At 39.6% G+C, this 21,046-nt stretch overlaps 1 protein-coding gene across 7 annotated transcripts in view; it reads right to left on the bottom strand.

The window, feature by feature from the left end:
- zmiz1a (zinc finger, MIZ-type containing 1a) overlaps positions 1–20,076 on the bottom strand; it is a 113,303-nt gene extending 93,227 nt beyond the window's left edge. For 3 of the 7 annotated variants that reach the window (XM_026935835.3, XM_026935819.3, XM_026935827.3), the window contains exon 1: positions 19,747–20,074. The gene's annotated coding sequence lies outside the window, so the exon portion shown is untranslated. Of the gene's footprint in view, positions 1–19,746 lie in introns of all 7 variants that reach the window. The other 4 variants (XM_053232591.1, XM_053232592.1, XM_026935804.3 and 1 more) reach the window with 2 other exon arrangements.
- Between the last annotated feature and the right edge of the window lie 970 nt (positions 20,077–21,046).

Raw genomic sequence — 21,046 nt, 5'->3', positions numbered from 1 at the left:
CCTTCCTCCCTCTCCCTCCCTAATGACACTGCAAGTGGATTACGCGGCCAATCCCAGCATCCGCCGTGTTTATCATTTATGTAAATAACATAAGGAGCGGTGACACGACACGGCAACGAGGCTCCAGAGCGCCCACTGAGGGAAAAGGTGGCGGATATGGCACAGGGGGTTGGGAAAACAGCAATATATAAGCAGGGAAATGGCTTTTAACACTGTATTACATTATTAAAATTAGCTTCTACCGTGACCATGTTTATGTTCAGGAAAAAAATGTATTAGCACGAATATACTGTGTATATGCGTATGTGGTGTGTGTGTGTGCAAGATTTTATTTTAAATATAAGGACACTAAAAGCCTTCCTGCTCTGCACCAGCCAAGCTATTCTAATATGCACCACCTGACAGAAAAGGATAAAAAATGCATCAGCAGAAATATACACAAGTGGCAGTAATCCTCTGCCCCCAATGTTCAGGCTGCGCAATAAGCAAACTGAGCTTATCAGTTCCAACCACCACTCCTTTTAATAGCCACCGTGATGGCAGTCATTTCAGGCAGGTTTCAGTTCCTGCTTTTAAAGAGCCCTAGTGCATGCTCGTGTGTGTACACAGTATGCATACATGTCGATGTGTGTATAACAGGTCGATCTGTTCTGCTCTTTGAGCTGTGCACATATGAAGACTGAGTAGAAAGATGTCTGAACTGACTCATTATCTGGAAGTACACAGCTGAAGTGAGCATGCAGCACATTAATGCTTTACCTCCTGCTCACTTCTATCGGCCTTTAAATTAGAGTTTTGCGGCAGCTCGATTTTTGAGGCTGTTTATCATGTAAAGCACAGTGCACTCTGTCTCCGACACCAGTGCCTGATGCAGTGAAAAAAGACCTGTGGTATGAATTTAAAAGCTAATAAACTTCACCGCTGTCCACTGCAGCTCCCCAAACGCTGTAGAGCACTCGTGCTAAAACTCAGTGATGCACCAGATCTCAAGTGACGAGGATAAACAATAAATTCCCGCTGGATCACAACTAAGGCAATTTAGATAAGTGTCAAAACAGTCCAGCACATGCTGCAAGTTTTGGGTGACAGCTTCCTATAATTCTAAGGGGTGAGTTTACATTCCAAATCAAGCAATTCACACATTTTTATTTCTACAACAGAGAGACACGGTGCTACACAGAGGAAAGGTTTGGCCAATCTAAACACAAGCCAAACTGATTTTCACATCAGGAAATCTGGTGATTATCTCACTAGTACATCGACTGTGTTCGGAAAGGTCAGCTGCACTATTTCAAGTTCTGTTTCATGAATCACACTTGAGTGCGATTCTTAGCATTAAAATTAATCTCCATCTGTAAATCTAACGGATGGCATGCGGATGTGCATGTTACCAAAGGCTTGAGAGAGGAAGCGAATAATATTAGTATTAGCTGTTGACACAAGAGTGTGACCATATTTCAGCAAAGTGACAAGGCGAGCTGATTACAGGCGCGCGATAATAAAGTCAGTGACGGCCGCTAACGTCAAACGATGTAAATGATCTCAGTCGTCCTTGCTGCCAACAACTGTAGCTCTGTTCTGTTAGAAACAAGATTCAAAAATTCCACATCTCAATAACACAAAGCCAATTTGCACACTTTTCATGAAAGGTGTTAATTAAGAAATTAGTATGTGGATCCTAATAAAGACAGATCAACTCTATCACCTAGAGCAGGGTTCTCACACATTTTTAGCAGCCTGGGACCCACTTTAACTATAAAACAAATTCCACCGACTACCTCAGTACATATTTATCAACATAATCCAACTATTCAAATATTAGGCTTATTATTTAAATGTGTACAATAACGGCTATTTAAGAGCGTCATGGAATTTTTCACTGAACTTTCCACTTGGAGAACACATTAGGCCCAAGTTGATATTTACAGGCCTACTTGTTTTGAGTTATTGAAGTCTGGACTAACACTCAATAATAAATTAAGCTCAACTCAATAATAAATATAAGAACTTAAATAATGGTGGGTTGTGATTTTCTCTACAGTAAACAGAATTTTTTTAAAAATCACAGATACTCGGGATATGCTTTATACAGACCCAATTTTGAGAACCACAGACCTATAGAGAAATTTGTAGAAATGCTCACAAACAGATATATCATCTTTGTGCCATTACTTGGCACTATGTGCCTAAATTGAGGGTGTGAGTGGTGGAATGCACACACAACAATGCTTAATCAGGTCTACAGCATGGAAAAGGAGGGGGTTATCCTCAACTCGCTCTTTTGCGCCTACACATTCTGCACATCCCTCAGGCGCTCCTAGAGCCAGCATGAAATCTCTGGCCATGCTACAGCCTTTCTGTCTCACTGCGGATGAGTCCGTAAGACACACACATGAAATACGCAAACATCCCAGCAGTCTGACATGAAATTCCAGCTTGTTAGTATACACCAGCCAGCCACGGCCTTCATAGTGACTTAATATGCCTCACAAACACACACACACACACACACACACACACACAAAAACACAAACACACATCTCTCTGCCATTTCAGGCTAAAGGCCAGGAAGACATTACTGTGCTCTTCAGTGGAATGTTCTAGCGTCTGCCCCAAGGCCACTCAGGACATTATCATGAGAACTCAGAGGAAAGGCCATTGTGTTTACAACAGGCAACTTCCTCTCTCTGATCCCTTTGTGTTTCCACGTTAATGCAAATAGATGGGACTCGGCGCGTACCTGCTATTAGCCTAGAGGAAAGGGGATCCCAAGTGAAGAAAAAAAAAAAAAGTCCTTGCTAATAGAATGCATGGTTGAAAATGTAGACTATAGCGCAAAAAAGTGTTGCATAGAGTTTATAGTAATTACTGAGCAAAAGACTGTTTTTATTTGACAAGTTAAGAGCTCTATTCTACTTGCTGGCTCTTGGTGACTACTCATAGAGACAAGACAAAACAAACACAAATATCAGCACGGAGCTACGCACACACGTCTCCAGCTCCTCGTGAGGTAAAGGTCAAACTGTCAGTGTACTGCCAGAGGTAAAAGCAAGCACACCGGACTGATGATTATGCCTCTGAGTAAATTATGTGAAAGTTGGGAGTGCTTAGCGACGTGGCGCAACATGACGAGGTTAAAAGGACACATTTCATGTCACATTCCTTCGAGACTCGAAATGTTCAGCTGAGGTTAATTACAAAATCTTGCCGTAACTGCAACAATGTATTCACGGAGGCTTACTCTAGGCCTTAGTGTAGAAGGGCTCTCCCTGTCTTAATCAAAACTCACACACACACACACACACACACACAACTTCAAGCCTAAAACACTGGTGAGGAGAAAACTAATAACTTTCACCCCGGGTGTAATTTACATTTCTGAAAAAAATAACTACAAACCACTAATTCCTTTGACAGGTACTATCAATTTGAGATTTCAAACTGGTGACTGATATTTCATGGGCCACCAAAAGTGCTTTGAATTATTGATAACGTAGGAGCAGGAAGATTTTAAGCAGCTCTGCTCCTTTTATCAATCATTCATGCGGTTTCCATCGAAAACACTTCACTCCCTCAAGTATCAGATCTCACTTGAAGGTGGAGGGCTTACACTTGGATCTCACTTAATTTGAAGGGCTACTCACCAGGAAATAACACTCCCTGGTAAATTAGGAAATATTATCTCAATCAAACAAAATCCATGCTAAATTTAAAAACAAGCCCTGATATAGACCACTTGACAAGTACTTTTACTTTTTTTTCTCATAAAAATATGTCTAAGTTCACCAAATACCTCTTTTTGCAGATTAAAGAACCGATCAGGAAATGAAGAACCAACATTCAATATCAACCAAACACATCTAAGTAACACAACTAACAATTTAGTTCTCAGAATAAAATTATTTGCAAGCTTTCACGCTTACAAAGTGTGAGATGTTTACTATCACACTCCAAATCACTGAGGAAATTTTTTTTAAATTTGGCTCAGGAATGAGCTTCCAAATGAATGCTTCCAAAATAATAGGTCATGGCTTCAGCAGACAACAAATGTAATCAAACTGCATGGTGTGTCTCACTCCTACTCGCTGTAATGCAACACAAGGGCTCAGTGCAAAGTCCTAATGTGCCTTTTGCCCAATTAGGGTCCACATGTGAGTGCTTTCTGCACCGGCATCACAACATCAAAAGCCAGAAAGCCAGGGACAATGAAAACCAAGCTTTCACCATCTGAGCAAGTCACCGAACCTCAGGAGACACAGAAACCTAAATTAAACTTGGTGTACAAAAGAGACAAGCTCTATGTCTGTATTTCAGGATCATGGTCAGCTCTTTATTTTCAAGGACATGAAAAATTTCAGGAAATGATTAAACATAGAATTTCATGAAATGTTAAAATGTGGTGTGATTTCTTAAAAAAAAGGAATAAGTACAATAATCAGTTCTCGTTATCCCTTCCCTCTTGATGACACATGGATAAAGACGGTAGTCAGTGGAACCTTTCATATGCTTCTACAACAGTTATTGAATCTCCCAACAACTTAACATTACGATCTCTTCCAGCTTTCAACACAAATAAATTAGATCAGCATGAGCTGGACATCAGTAATTACCTGCCTCAGGTATGTGGGAAATATATTCGAAAAAAAATATATGCATTAAGGACCTCTGAATTAATGCAGGAATAACACAGCAATCATGTATTACAAAAAAAAGCTACTGCAAAAACCCCGCAGTTTTGATAGAAAAGTTTGATAGCAAACTGGAACACTGGGAATCCCTTCAGAAATGTCAGAGAAACCCTGGATCTCGGTTCTCTCTGAGCAAGCTCTCCCTCTTTCCTACCATTGATTTGGCCCGCAGTTAGAAATGACATCTAAACCTATTTTTTATTGCCTCTTATTTGTTCCTTCCAACCACCAAATGACCTTTCATTCAGGATAATGGGCAAGTGCACTTTTGTACAGCTTCAGTGTCAACTTTGTTGAGATCCTATCAGCACATACCTAACATTTCGCAGTCCACCGAGGCCTATGAGGGAAGAGATTCAGTAACATTTTCAAGCAGTGTGATTTAAAGGTCAGCTTGGTTAATAAGGCAATCATATCTGAAATGCATGGAAGAAATATGCTGAGAATGATCAAACATAACACATCTGTTTATGAAGTGTTCATGGCTATGAATTTTAAATGTATCCTTCTGGCAGAGTGCTGTTCTCTCATTACACAAACCAGTAAGAGTCTCAGACTCGACATCCAGAGCTCGTACACTTTCAGTGGACAAGATTTGCTCTGGAGGCCTGTGACTTATTAATCATAGGTTAGGAAAACACACATACTCTGAATCATTCACTGAGAATTTATTAAGTAAATGAGAAAATCTGGGTTAGAATATTTTATATTTGGCAGTGTTTACTCCAATTTATTACATATCGTCTAGACAAAACAGGTCAAAGCAATGTCTTTATAAAATGCAGCTTTAGGAAGCAAAATCAGCAATGATAGACTACTACTAATTATCATCCAAAATGTTTTTGACAGCAATCCCTATGCCAGTAATCTCGGTCTTGGCGCTCAGCCAGTCATGCTTATTTATTTGATTTCGGTCACAGTCAAATGCAGGGTATAATGGAAGTAGCAGTCACTGTGGCATCAAGAAGAAAACAAGCAACGTTTCCTTGTTTAAATTTGCCAACATTGCTTATCTTGTGCACTATATAGAAATTTCATTTCAATCACTGAGAACAAACCACAAAATCATAACAGATACAAAGAACTGTCCAAACTGTTATTTAAAGTCTATATAGAGGAAACCACAAGATTTCATCTTTACTATAAATTAAATAAAACAATTATATCATGTAAAGTAGCATTATTACAGACAATTTTATATGGAAAAGTTGCCAAATAAATAAATAAATGACTATTTCAGCTGTGTTCAGTGATAATCCAAGACATCACCACTGTGTGAGAGATATTCCTCAGCTCGTACATTATGCAGCAGACATGAATTTCTACATTTTAGCTACCTAGCAAAATGCTTAAGCAAACATACAATATTGATCTTGCCGCTCCTTTTTTCTGAACGCTGTATATAATTATTTCATAATCCATCAGGATCTGGCTCTTTTGCCAAACAAGTGTCATGACTTAATTAGTTATCAGATAAGGGAAAGGCTGCACCTGTGAATGACAGGCCTAAGTGTAATCTGTCTGCGCTGCTTTTTGCTTTTCAATGCCTCATATGAAACTAAACAAACAGTGAAATAATTCCCAGAAGTGGCAGTCATCAAATCTCCCGCTACATTGGCTAAATTGGGACGCAGCAGTCTACTACGTTCCGATTTTATAATGTCTGTAATAGAGCGCTTTTAATATTAATCACCTGTTAAGTCTTTAAAGCAAATGAGGTAGAAATGTGCTGAAAACACATACTGTAAATGCTGTCAAAACAACATAAAAATGAAAGGTGTGCTTTCCGCCAGTTGTGCAGATAAATTCTGAAATATATTCGAGAAGTCAAAGAGATTTACAAATCACTTGTAATGTAGTTGAGAATTTATTTTCATAAGAAACACTGTGGCAGCTCTAAAGCCAATAGTCCTGAATTGAGGTTTCAACTTGGCTCACATCAAGCAGCACTTCTGTCCGCCATGCTCTTGTGAGAAATTCCTTCACCCTTTTTTTAGACTGCAAGGTCTCCACTGCCACAATGAACCAGGAAGCATCACACCTCCACAATTAGTAACGTCACACCATATGCTATAAGCCCTATTTCCTCCTTCTAATGAAGCAAGCCACAGCAGCAAAGTCAGTGTGACACCTTTGGAACGTATTAAGTGATTCTGACTTTACACTTCGCTCATTACAGTTTAACTGGCCTTGTTTTTATCCACTTAAACCACTCATGCAAAGTATAAAACAAAATCAATGTTTTTTAATGTTTATCATGGCTGGAGCTTTGAGCAGTCATTATCAGTATGTTATTAGTAAGACTGTGTACTTAACAGTCAGTATAATAAATACTGACTCAAGGGAGATGAAAATGCATCTGTGACTTTCAAAACATAAGGAGATTTAGATCCAGCATGTTAAATGACATGCAACTGTACATGAAATGGAACAAAAATGGACATCATTTTTACATGCACAACCCATCAAATCCTGATCAGTTTCAATACTAACAAATTTCTCACTGGCATTTGCATCATGCCTGTGGTGAACTACAGGCAGCAACATGTGAAAAAATCAATGATTCGCTTCCAAAACTAAACTGAAACACAGAGTTTAATCTCGCAGTGTCCGCTGCTGTGAGCGTCGGTGAACATCAACATGGGGTGATAAATGTCTGGTGCGGTGCATGATGCCAGGCACGAGTGGCACAGGAGAGGAGAGAGGAGCTCTCAGATGTTTATCAGACAACAAACAAGGCTGATCTTCAGGAAGTGATGTACTCTGTCATGTTTCTGACAGCCAAGAACCAGTCTGGTGAGTAAAATCTCACTCTTGACAGTTAGCCCAAAGCAGGAACAAATTACCTGTATGTTATTTTAATGTTAAAAATAAATTAGTATCTAATTATTTATCTAACTGCTTTCAATGCCTCATAATAAACTAAACAAACAGTGAAATTATACAGACACAGCATCAGCATCACTATAGAGAAAGCAATTGATGTGATTTAGTGATTAGTCCTGTTGCAAACTAAATAAAAATGCATTACAATTAGTAGGTGCATATAATGATATAATAGTCATTGAAAATATGGCAAAAAAGAAAAAAAAGTAAACAAAGCACCGCTAATTACTGGTACTGCCAGAAATGTTAACGCTAATAATATCCTTAGCAAAGGCAAAAAAGAACAAGCAAACAAAAATATAATTGCTCAGAAGAGCAACAACTCCCCCCTTAAATGAAATAAAAAGGCTTTTAGCCATCGTAATGATTTACAAAGTGACGAGTCAAACAGATTTACGGCGACAGCCTGAAAGGAACCCAACACAAATACAATTACTGCTCACGTGACTGCTGCTGCCAACCCCCCTCCACACACACAGCAAAATAATAGGAGTCACACTACACATACAAGCTCTAAGCCTCCCCAATTCCTTAAAGAAAATAAAAAAGACTAATAATAAAAACCAGAGACAGGGAATGCTACTTGTTAAAGTTTATTTTAGTGACAGACCCTCGCAGCAGTGCTGAGTAAATCTGGAAGGTTTTCCAGAAATCCAGCCATTCTCATTGCTCAATATGTGTCGAGCTGATGGAGCAAGGCCAGAAGGCAGTCACGTGTGCTAATTCTTTAGACACCAGCTGCAGCTAACAACACAGGCTACGCCGCCTCATTAAAAGGGTCAATACGCAACAAAACAGTTATTCCTTTACCTAAATAAACCATTTTTATTTATTATAGACAAACAGAATAACTGACCTTGATGGATAAAAACAGCACCTACTCATTTGTTGTTCATTTGTTGGGGATTTTTCTTAAGCTACAAACAGATTTTGAAAGCAAGAGCATCACAGGGGGAAAGTCAAAAATCAATGAAAAGCAGCAAGGATTAAAATATCATACTTTCTGTCTTTCAGGCTAAATTTTTGTGTGGACTGTTTTGATAAAAAGGGCGCTTATCTCGTGCAGGCGGCCTAATTTGTTCCTAATTAATAATAATAAAATGATATAATATAATTATTGCACGTTACAAACAAAAAAATGAATCTACAAAGTTTTTTTTAAGAAATTAGCTCTACTGATTTCTTAGGCATGTTGCTTGTGCGATTGAAAAAGCCCATTAGAATAGGCTTAAATAAATAACCATACATGTTGCCTCTCTCTTTGTCAGCTTTCATGCTAATAAATGGTGAAGTAGACTCATGTGCTGCGGCCCCCATGAACATCTATTCCACCAGCTTTAGTTCTCCCACTTCAACCCTAATAAACAAGCGGGCTTGCCTGCTGGGGTAGTCAATGGCATTGGTGTGACGCAGGCTCAGGGTTCTCCCCCTTCCTTGTAAGCAGACCTACAAAAATGTTTGCATGGGTGTTGGCAGCTATTTGGGTGGGAATACTCAACCGGCAGAAGCCCTCAGGGCAAGCCAGATTGAGTTTCCCCATTCCAGCGTTCCAAAGTCAAAAGAATTCCAGTGAAAATCAGAAAGACAACCATGCACCAAGTCTCATAAGCCAGTACAGGGTCAGACTAAGCAAAGTGGCTTCAGTAACATTTAATTACATCAAATAGATGCCCAAGATGCCCTGAAAAAGGCACTTTGCTTTTCCATAATCAGGACCGGAGTGAGCATAAAGAGGATCTGACTGTTATTTCTGATCAGGCTGTTTCTCATCTGTCGGCCACAGTGTAAATTCGAGCTGGCATGTGCCATGCGTCCCTGGTGACCACTTAGTGCAGATGCAAAGTCAGTACACACACCCAACACACACACATACACACACACACGCCATGCCATCAGCTCACTGACACCAACACAACTGGCAAAGCTTTGTTGAGAAAGAAAGCCTGTATAAATGTATCCACACACTTTCCAAAGCTCACTGAGGAAGACAACAGCATGGGGTTGAAACACCAATCTGTGAGGTCTTAGCAGTAACCTTTCTTGCAGATATAATAGCAAAGAGAATATTTATACTATAAAGATCATTATCTACTAGTTTAGAGTTCATTAAAAAGAATGCTAATAACAAATACTTTTTGAGTCACAGCGCATCATTTCTAACACACAGCCATGGTAATTACAGCACTTTTGTTCACTATGAGTATTTTTCAAACACACTTTTTCAAACGTTAACGTTCTTAAATATACTCGTGCACTTACAAGGTGCTGGTACATGGAACCAGCAAACCTTTTTAAGACATTTAAAAGCCTAACTATTACACAATCACCACAAGGATATCACAAAAGACAACGATTACACGATAGGACATATTTTTATTACATGATCCTGCATGTTCTGAAAAAAGGTGCTCAAAAGAAGCTTTGTTAGCATTAGTATTAGCAATGCAGCTCCTATTTAGTTACAACTGACAGTAAAATGGTTTGTTTCCTTCTTTGAACACTGAAGACTGCAAGTATGAATCAATGTTATCAGCAATAATGTTCAAAGCCTCATGTACTGCTAAAGTTTTATTTTAATGGCTGTCATGAAAGTATTTGATTTGCCCCATCATGGTGTTTGGTTCCAGACGAGTAGCATTTTGGTGTTGACTGAGACACAAAAACAAGCAACGGCACCATGTTGGTGGAAAAAGGATGATAAAAATATAGTATTAAAGACTTTTTTTATATATAATTACCACTAATAGATACCAAAACTGAGTTTATCCTGTAAAATCCAGCTGCTAATCACAAGCTGAGCTGCTCAAACTGGTAGACCATCTTTATCTACTGGTAAGTTTTTCTCAAGCTTTCTCAATGAAAGTTTTACATTTTCTAACTTGTATTGTTAAATTTTGGGTTATTCTCCTTAAAAAATCTTTTCTATCATGTATCATGTTCCTTTTTAATAGCACTGACCAGCTAGTAAAGATGGTCTACCAGTTTGAGCAGCTCAGCCGGTGGTTTAGTAGCTGCTAGCTGATCAGGCTAAGCTGGATTTTTCAGCTGAGTAAATATAAATGCACAATCAAAAAAGGTTTTTCAGTATTTTGAAGGTCTTCTTCTAACCTTGGTGATCTCTTCACAGTGCTTTGACTTGCTTTCAGAACAATTTTGAAATCGATCTAATGGAGCTACTTCAACACGTTTTTCACTGCTCATCTTTCACACAGTGTAGTTCCATATTCTGAACAGGATGTAAATGGAGTGGCATTTATAACTTTGCCATCACTAAAATTTCTTCCTCCTCAAACCACTCCCTACTGTCATTTGAGCTATAAGGTATCTTATACTGTGTTGCTGAACGTTCTACGTCCACGATCACATTCACTAACACCTTACTTGTATGACACTATACACTCACCAAACACTTTATTAGGAACACTATAGTAATACTGGATAGAGCCTGCCCTTTCTCTCAAAACAGCCTCAATTCTCATTGGCGTGGATTCCACAAGCTGTTAGAAACATTCCATCGAGATTCTGGTCCATGTTGACATGATTGCATCGCACAATTCCTGCAGATTTTTCAGGTGTACTTTCATGCTGCAAATCTCCAATTCTACCACATCCCAAAGGTGTTTTATTGGATTCCGATCCGGTGACTGTGAAGGCCACTGAAGAACACTGAACTCATTGTCATGTTCAGGAAACCAGCACCAAATTCTGACCCTACAATCTGTGTGCCCCATAGAAATCGAGATTCATCAAACCAGGCTACATTTTTCCAGTCTTCAAATGTCCATTTTTGGTAGAACTCGATGTGGTCTTCTGCTGTTGTAGCCCATCTGCCTCAAGGTTCGATGGGTTGTGCATTCTGAGATGCTCTTCTGCTCACCATAATTGTACAGAGTGGTTATCTGAGTTACTGTAGCCTTTGTCAGCTCAAACTAGTCTGGCCATTCTCCGTTGACCTCTCTCATCGACAAGGCGTTTCTGTCTGCAGAACTGCCGCTTACTGGCTGTTTTTTTTTCTTTATTGCACCATTCTGAGTAAACTCTACAGACTATTGTGTGTGTAAATCCCAAGAGATCAGCAGTTATAGAAATACACAAACCAGCTTGTCTGGCACCAACAATCATGTCACGGTCAAAATCACTGAGATCACATTTTTTCCCCAGTCTGATGGTTGATGTGAACATTACCTGAATCTTGTGGCCTGTAACTGCATGATTTTATGCACTGTACTGCTGCCACGTGACTGGCTGATCAGATGTTGCATGAATGGCTAGGTCTACAGACGTTCCTAATAAAGTGCTCCTTGAGTGCACAGTACTGTAAAGTACTCTATACAGCGCACTGTACATGCTTACATCACTATACGGCACTGAATGTAGTCAGTGGTTTGCAATTTTATCTGCCAAGAGCCTTTGTGGCTGCAGGTTGTCATTAAAACCAAAGAAGGAGTCACACCTGATTCCACTTGTTTAATCAATTGGTCTCGGCCTTCAAACAACTGATGAGCTGCATCAGGTGTGTTCCTGCTTGACTGGGGTAAAAAAAAAAAAGAAGACATGCTGGCGCTTTGCAGATACTCCAGCTACAGAGCATAAAGTGTATCCTTCCTGCACAGCCTAGGCCTAGTAACCATTTTAGTTTTAGCCACACCTGTCAAACAAACACAGGGAGTGGTCTTGGTTTTGTGGTTTTCCTTGTTTAAATGAACAGTAGGGATATATCCTTTTCAACACATCGAAACTGTTGCCAAGTGTCAGTGTATGTATCACACAGTGTGCTAGTGTACACTAGGGGTGGGCTATATGGCAAAATATCTGGATTCTCAAACTCAAAGGCATTTCTATGACAGACAATATGTATCATGATGTATACACTCCTGTGCAAAAAATGGGCCAAGCCCAAAATGGCAGAATATGAAGCTTTTAATGGTCTTAACAACAAATCATTCTTCAGGGAATTAAGATGAGATAAAACAAAAAGATAAAGGAAGTTAGTATAGGAAGAGCTTTTCCCTTTAAATGTTTAAACATTTAAATGATTTCTTTAAATGTTTAAGTCTCGTGACCCTTGATGGCCTTCATCAGGTGTGGCAGATAACCAAATAATGACTAATCTTTTAAGAAAAAAAAAAATATCTCAGAAGATATTTTTGGAAAATATTGTGCATTCATATGTGTGTTAGTTTGAATTTTACATCAAACATTTTAATCATTACCATGATTTTATCTTTGCCTACAAGAAGGCTACATAAGTGAATTTCCCCATTTCTAGCTTTTCCACAAAAAAAATGGTGGCACAGGAGCTCTCAGAAGGGCATTTGTTTAATTCTTGCTAATTTTCTGACCAATGATTTGTTGTTAAGACCATTAAAAGTTTAATATTTGCCATTTTGTTTTGGGCTTGACCTTTTTTTTTTTTTTTGCCCAAGAGTGTAGGTGTTGCATTTTATTTTTTTTTTTAAAAAAGTCTGTTCAGTGATATGTAATGGCTACAAAAATGTATTTATTTTTATTTTTAATATTTAAAACAGCAATAGTTTATTTTATTTAAAATGAAAAAAAAAATCTATAAATCTGTAAAAATCAACATTTCACAATTTTAAAGATTAAGGACAAATTTTAACATCAGCTTCTTCCAGGCAGTTTTTAATTATTTCCAAAAAAATACAGAAATTTAATTTTAAAAAATATATCATAATATTCATGACATCTCAGAAAAAGTGTATTGTGACATAATTTATCAATATTATAAAGATATCGATATTATATCATCCAGACATTTCAGCAATATACAATATTTAGGCAACCATTAAAGCAGTCATGCTGCTGTGAAGAACTGAGTTTAATTTTTATTTAATGTCCTACACAATTTATTAAGACTGAAAATAAGGGAACATAAACAATCTATACAAAATTCTAACATTTTACAATTGTAAAGATTCAGTACAAATTTAACACCTAACCAGTTGCTTCTAATCAGTTATCAGAAAAGTCTCACAATGTGTCGATACTGTCATCATATTGATCAGCTCTAGTGTATACAGAACGCGAATTTGCTATATCCAGTGGCTACAGTTTAACACTAAAAGCTGGTATTTAATGTATGTGTGTTTTGCGCACACTCGTACCCGTACCCCTCTGATACGGCCTATGTTTGAATATCTGTGGTGATTTATGCAGACTGTGGTCTGTGTTTCTCAAAAAACACAAGCAGTTGCATTCAGATTGGGAACGAGCACAGCACAGTCGCTCTCTCGTCTGTCACTGAGTGACAATCAGGTATCTGTTTGCGGTATGAAAAGGAATACAGAAAGCATGCACTAAGACTGGAGCCACTGTTAAGAGGGGATGAGAGGGACGAGCTCAGTGGGAACACTGGCCTGGTGGTAAATACAAAAAACTGGTTTAAAATGCTACAACTCTAGAAAACCTGTTTTAACGTGGCTAAGCACATATGTCACTCCTTTTCATTTGTATGAATAAAAATTGAAAACCAGAGGATCATAAAATGCATGCGGCATTAGATCAGCCCACGGCTGCACTTCAGCTCAGCAAAAACTGCTTGCTAGACATTCCATTTTATAATATTTTCACACTGAGGTTCCAAATGTGGCTCTTTATCTAAAAAGCCCAGGCTGAAAAATGAAAAGACATGAGCTTAGAAGAGTGTGAAGTAGTACAGTTGCACTGGGAGCATGAAGGAGAGGGGAGGGAACCAAGTGAGCACCGAAAGCCAGGCTTACAGGACAGTTATTAACAACTGCACAATCCTGCACTTACCTGGGAAGTGCTGCTTGCAATCACATGTCAATTTGTTCGTACACACACACACACACACATTCATTTACACTTCTCTAGGCTTATTATGCTCTATCTGTTGTTGAGACTGCACCAGGAATACATGAACGTGTCTCGGTTTCTTACGGCTGTCGCCTCATGAGCTCTGCATTGAACCTGTCACGCTTGAAATGCATTTGTGCAAAAAGAGTTGTTGAATAAGAATTGTCAGATAAAATAGGCTTTTCCTTTCCTTTTTTGGGAAGTTAATAGCCACTAATGTAATAGCAGAAATGATTTTGTACTGGATGTGGCCTGAATTTCATTTACCAGAATTCATTTGTCAGGTTTACGTGACACCTTGTGGCTGCTTTCCTTTCAGCTTTCATTTTGTTCACCTTACTAAAATGCCACAGTGTCGAGGTAGGTGTTATGATACGAATCGTCAAAATTTGAATAGAAAATAACAAACGTTCTTAGTAAATTCTGCTTAATTTGTTTTGTCAGAGACGAGAAACGTATGTATCCCTTGAGGCCATGCTGAATGTAATTGGACCTCCCTCTTAGTGTCAGCCATCACTCTTGGTGATGGAGAAAATCTCCTCACACACCAACAAGTGACACGCTCAAGGCTTTCCATATGATAATACACAAAACAACATTTCAATATATTAAATGAAAGGAGATGTGTTTAGCAGGTGCTGCTTTTTGAGCACAGTGTGAATGAAAGCATGCAAATGTAAGTTATCGAAAAAAAAAAACAATGACTGTGTTGTGCTATTTTCACCTAGAATTTCACATTTACATAGCCTCTAGAAAGAGACATTACAAAATAATCATACACGATTTTCTCTAGAGCTGAAAAAACTGTGGAAGATTTTCAATTTCATCTTCCTTCCAAACATTAATAGGGTGGATGATGCCACCGTCAAATACATTCCCTAAAGCCTGAAAGGTTTTTCACCCATCCCTAATCCCACAGAATTACCCCATCAATTTGTCGGCTGTATGTTTTTAATGTAAAAAAAATAATAATAATAATAATAATAATTAAAAAAAACTTGACTAGTCACTTGACTTCTATATATCTAAGCATTTAAAACAGGGTTAGGGTTGTGGTTAGGGTTAGGGTTAAAATATCTAAAAATTTAAAATCTCTGAAAAAATACCAAAAAAGCAATAAAGAAAAAGTCACAAAATGGGAGAATAAGAATATAAACCTCTTAATGACAACACTAGGCAATCAAATTACAGCAACCATCTCTAAACGAGCCCCACATTTAATTCTCATGTGTTACTTTTTTATATTTTCATAATGAAAATTTCTCTCAGGTGATTAAAGACAACAAACATGATCCTGGCACATCTTTATAAACATATTATTTCAGCAACACTGCATGTATTAATTAGCTATAATTCATAAAATTGAATGGTCACAAAAGACTTAGTAACCAGCGTTATTTTCTCAACACCTATGTGTCAAGTGTTCAAGTGTTTCTCAGTGAGAGATTATATTATGCAATCAAGAGCAATCGACATTATACATAACACTATCACTAGCAGCTCTGTGTCTCTCTAAATGAAGCGCTAGTCTAAATCAATCCTCCCAGAAGACAGCGCTCGCCTAAAATACAGCATTTGATTTTCCTGTGCCTGATCTCCAACTCACAGCTGTCTATTAAGTGAACATGAATAGAGCAGCAGGGCAAACGGCTTGACACGGAGAACATGGCTCAATGAATTTGTCGTAGTCAAAAGGAAACCGTTTGAGCGCAATATGTTTGTTTTACTCAGGATGGATTTGCAAGACACACAGCAGTTAGAGGAAAGAGCAGGGAGCTATCCCAAAAACGAAAAGTAATTGCTTGTGATCAGGTGAAATCTTGAGTGCGGCAGAACATTTTGCCACAGCTTCCAAGCTGCAAGCTCAAATATTGAGCGAGAGTAGCTGGGTGTCATTTAGGATTCACGATTCTTGCTCTTTTGCTGACAGAAATGGGATACATTCCCTGTGACATCCTCCACGTTCATTTTTCAAAGAACGTCAAATCAAACATGCATGAGCCCATGACAGCGTGGCTTTGGAAGTCTCTATCCGAGGGCGAAGCACTCAGAGTGGCACAAGCTTGCTAATGCTGTGCCCATCACATCCTAAAGCTTGTGTGGTCATATTGTCAGGCTGACAGCTGGAGGCCGCCGACAACAACACATTCTTATGGGGACGTGAACTCTCTTTTGATTGAATGCAAAAGAAGGAGCTCCTGTCTCTTTTGGCTTCAGCAAAGCAATAAACTGTCAGGGGACATCCAAGAAATCAAGAGGTGCTGATGTATTTAAACCTGCTGTTTAAAAGAATTGTGCTTTACAAGGTGAAAATACTTAATGTGATAGAAGCCTCAAGAAAACAAAATACATAAAAAAAAGGTTTTGAGAGATTTCCTGTTCTAAGGGTATTTATTTATTTATTTATTTGTTTATTTATTTATTTATTTATTTATTTATTTATTACACAGCAATAAAAAGCCTTCTTCATTGTTATAGAACTCTCACATGTGTGAAATAGTGACTGGGTTATAAACTGCGTCTGACTTCACTTGTCAATAGGAATGAAACTGCTGTACAAATCCCCTGTGGAGCACATGCAAACAGACACAAAGTCTGACTTATGCTCGAGAGTGGGTGTGTGCAGCTGGTGACGAGTAGGCTGTTCTACTCTGCGATGGATAAACACGAGCCAACTATTTCACAACTCCCCACAATAGTGCACTAACAGTTAAATGTCAACCTGTCAAAACACTGATTAGTGTTCAAGCAGTTTTAAACGACTAACAGGTCTCTCGTGTCTAGAGGCAATAAGGCATTAAAATAACGCTTAACATGAGTTAAAGTAGTAGTCAACACGTTTAACCCTGCTTCAGACAATAAATCAGTAACAGATATACTTTCATCCAACTCTCAGATCAAAGTAGCAGGATTTGACGTTGTTCGTGTTTCTTTCGTTTTTGTCATACGTGCTTGTTTAAGGTTCAGGTACATGTTTGCTAGGCAATTACTATGCAATTACTAATTACTAATCTAAACTTCCAACAAGATCTAGATCTAGAACAGTGCTTCTCAAAGTAGGGTCCAGAAACCCCCCAGGGGTCCTTTTTTTTTTTTTTTTTTTTTTTTTTTTTTTAAATATTTATTATGGTGTTTCTATAGTTATTAGCCGATTTGACTGGTCACTTCAATTGGTTTAATCCAAACCTCAATAACTCAAAAACAGGCTTAAATATGTTCAGCTTGGACGTAATGTGTTCGTTTGGTGTCTAATAAATAGCTAAAATTGTACTGTACACTCTGAATTAAGGACACAAATATCTGAATTGCTGGATTATGTTCATTAACAAAATCTGTGCTTAGAGGGTCCATGGAATTTATGTCAGTTAAAGGGGTCCCTGGCTCCAAAAGGTTTGAGATTCTCTTCCCTTCTCTTCAGCTTTCGATTATCTGATATATAAAACCCGCCCCTGAACGCTGCTTTTTCATCACTCAAATGAGCAAAGAAAAGTGACCAATAAAAGGCTGAGGTAATGTTATCCTGTATAACACACCTAGTAGCATGCTCTTTCAGCTCGAGTCCAAATCTGTAATCTCCAACCACTCCTTTTTAACCCGTACCCTTACACGAGAATGGCACAATCGTGCTGGTAGTGCTAGGCCTCCCGGTAAAGCTGAGCCTCGACCTGAGGCCCCTGTCTGCGCTAGTGACTAACGTAAACTCTCCTGTGCACATTCTCTGTTCCTGACTCACACACATTCACTGACATGCGCACTTCAGATTTCCCAGGAGTTTTGAAATACAAGCTGACAGAGACAGCATGAGAATGAACCAGAATGAAGCAGTTTGTCAAGAACCATTCTTGACTCTTGAAAACTTTTTTTTGTGTGTGCCACATAAATATAGGCTACGCAAACGTCATACCGTCCCTGGACGAAAAGAAAAGGTAAAACATAAGATACATATGACAACTAATTACCTTTCACCTTTGCACCAAAGGCAAAGTGAAGCAAAGGGAAGCTTTTCCATTATCAGTATCCACAGTCATGTAAACATTGTCTCAGATTGTCCAGTGCTTAAGAAGTAGCCAGGCTATTGTCTGGCAGAAAGAAAGCATGAGCAAAATGCCTGTATTAATGGTGTACAGGTTACTGCTCTGAGTGAAAATAAAAGTGTTCTGGATGAAAAATAATATGCTAAACCAGCAGAGACAGACATTGCTCAGAGCTGACAGGGGCTTCTCAGTTGTTATATGATATACTGTGCATTACAACAGCATTTTATTCTATTTGCACATGATGGCTGGTTTATTAGTTCTAGTCACTGGGTCTGACAGGACTTGTGGTGCTTCAGGAATCAGATGAAGTTGCTTTAGGCTAACAATAGTGCACCTCAATCAACCTTGCCCTTTCATGCCTTGCTGGTGAAAGTCATGTTTCCCTAAATTCCCTCAGAAAGGCACTAACAAGAGAGGAAGAGGCCGCTCTTTCCTCCTCACTGCTAAAGCTCAGCTCGGATCTGATCCTAGCCCTGTCGATCCATCAGGCAGATCACTCCGGATCACCCATGCAACTTGTCTTCTGCATGAAGCAGCTCTGTGTTAGCGCTACAACACCAGCCTGATGTGCTGCCGGAGCGCCGTGGGACAGAGCTGGTGCAGGAAATAGCACATTTATTGCATGCACATGCTTTAAAGCAGTGTACGGGTCAAGGATGGAGTTGGAGAAATAATCTAGGTGTGATAGAAGTATACACTGCTGGAATAGCCGTGCATAGATCAGGCTGTTAAAGTCACTCATGCCTGCATGGCGAGGCTCTCACATTTTTCTACAATACTACAAACGCCTAACCTAATGTGCTAAGCAGCAGCTGAGCGCGTGACAGTGTGTCCCTGCCTAATCTGCACAAATATATATATATACATAAAAAAACCACACACACGGCTAGAAACGTGGAAAAGCGGATTGCTCCTAATATCATAAAGGTGCCTGGAGCACCACAAAAGCCACATTCCGCCTTCCTGATTCACAGCAAGCGGGCAGTGAAAATCCCCCCGATCAGCGAGCTGTTGTTTCACATCGCGCCCTGCATGGAAAAGCTTTTCTTTAGGCCAGGCGACAAACGCAAGCCGAGTCCGGCCACGATTCAAACGCTCCACTCCAGCGATCCTTTAAGCCTCCGCTCCATTGTTAGCTGAGATCGGAGCTAGCTTCGCAGGCTACACACACGCACACGCACACACACACACACTCTCTCTCTCTCTCCCTGTCTCACACACGCACACATTCAAATGCAATGCACAAAAAAAAGCTTCGTGGACCTGAGCGAGAGGTGCGAAAACGGCTCGGAACTTACTTTCCGATCAGATCCGAGCGCGACTCCGGGGGAAATCCTCCTCCTCCTCAGCCGCCCAGCTTGTTCTTTTCCTCCTTTAGACTTTGCAAAACAGTAGGGAAAAGGCGCACAAGGCTTTCGCCGGAGTGCGACTGCCTGAATCAACTAGCGTAGAGCACGGCAAGTTGAAGTGTCAAATTACACGGGCTATTCTATTACCACAGCCATGCTTGGCGGTTGCTAACAAAACGCGTCCCAGAGTGTTCTCCATAAGGACACTGAGCGCACTGCCGCCTCACTGATCCTGCTCGAGTCCCCCACTTCCGCTCTCCTGGTTTTGCCTTTCTAATCACCCATTCAGCACGCCTTTCAGGATAGCTTTTTATCATCATCATCATCATCATCATCATTATTATTATTATTATTATTATTATTATTAGGTAAATTATTGCTTTTGTGCAATAACAAAATTAAACACTTTTTTTTTCTTAAATAATCATGTTAGTGTATTGGTTTGGTTGGAAAGTGGAAAGATTAGGCTATAATAATAACTGATTGTCCATGGCCACGTGATTCATATTTACCGTCTTGACACATTGTATCTTGTGTAACAGCTGAACAAGGACTGACGTCATTACTGTTAAACCGATGACAGATTTTATTCTGGTGTAACATGATCGCGTTACAGCAGCAATCAAGTAGCGAGCGTGATCCCCCTCGAAAAGCCACGAGAGGAGAGGAAAGGAGGAGGAGGAGGAGGAGGAGGAGGAATGCCTGGTTCCGTATTTTGCGAGTCGCCGGCTCTGTGCGATAGAAAGCCCTGAATAACAAAGACGTGTTTGAGAGCAGCAGCAGCGGCGGCGGCGGCGGCAGGCTCGCGCTCAGCGGTGACGTCAAGGAACAATGAGTCTCTCCCGACGGTGGAAAGAGGAGAGAAGCGCGAGCTCGCGCACCAGTAACGCACTGCGTCCTCTTACCCCTCTTCTTCTTCTTCTTCTTCTTCTTCTTCTTCTTCATACAACGCCGCGAGGCTCAACTACCCCCCAGGGGGTTATAAGGGGGGCAGGTCCAAATCTCTACGAGTGCAACATGGTATACACTCATTCAGTCCACGCGCCGCGATTCAGCCTGTCCAAACACTGACCGGAATTTCCATTACCCCTTATTGGTGGGGGGAAAAAAGGTCCTCTTGGATGCATTATGCAAATTTTGACATGAATGCGCAACTGATTCCAAATGAGCCTTGTGTTAGCTTAAACGCTCATTCTAGTCAATTGGCGTTAGAGCAAATTAGGCGTTGTTTATTTACAGAGCTTTGACC

Source organism: Pangasianodon hypophthalmus, chromosome 3 (genome assembly GCF_027358585.1).
Source record: "Pangasianodon hypophthalmus isolate fPanHyp1 chromosome 3, fPanHyp1.pri, whole genome shotgun sequence".
In the NCBI taxonomy this organism is placed as follows: domain Eukaryota; kingdom Metazoa; phylum Chordata; class Actinopteri; order Siluriformes; family Pangasiidae; genus Pangasianodon; species Pangasianodon hypophthalmus.
Note: the sequence above shows the minus strand (reverse complement) of the source record. Positions and strands in the feature narration are given on the sequence as shown.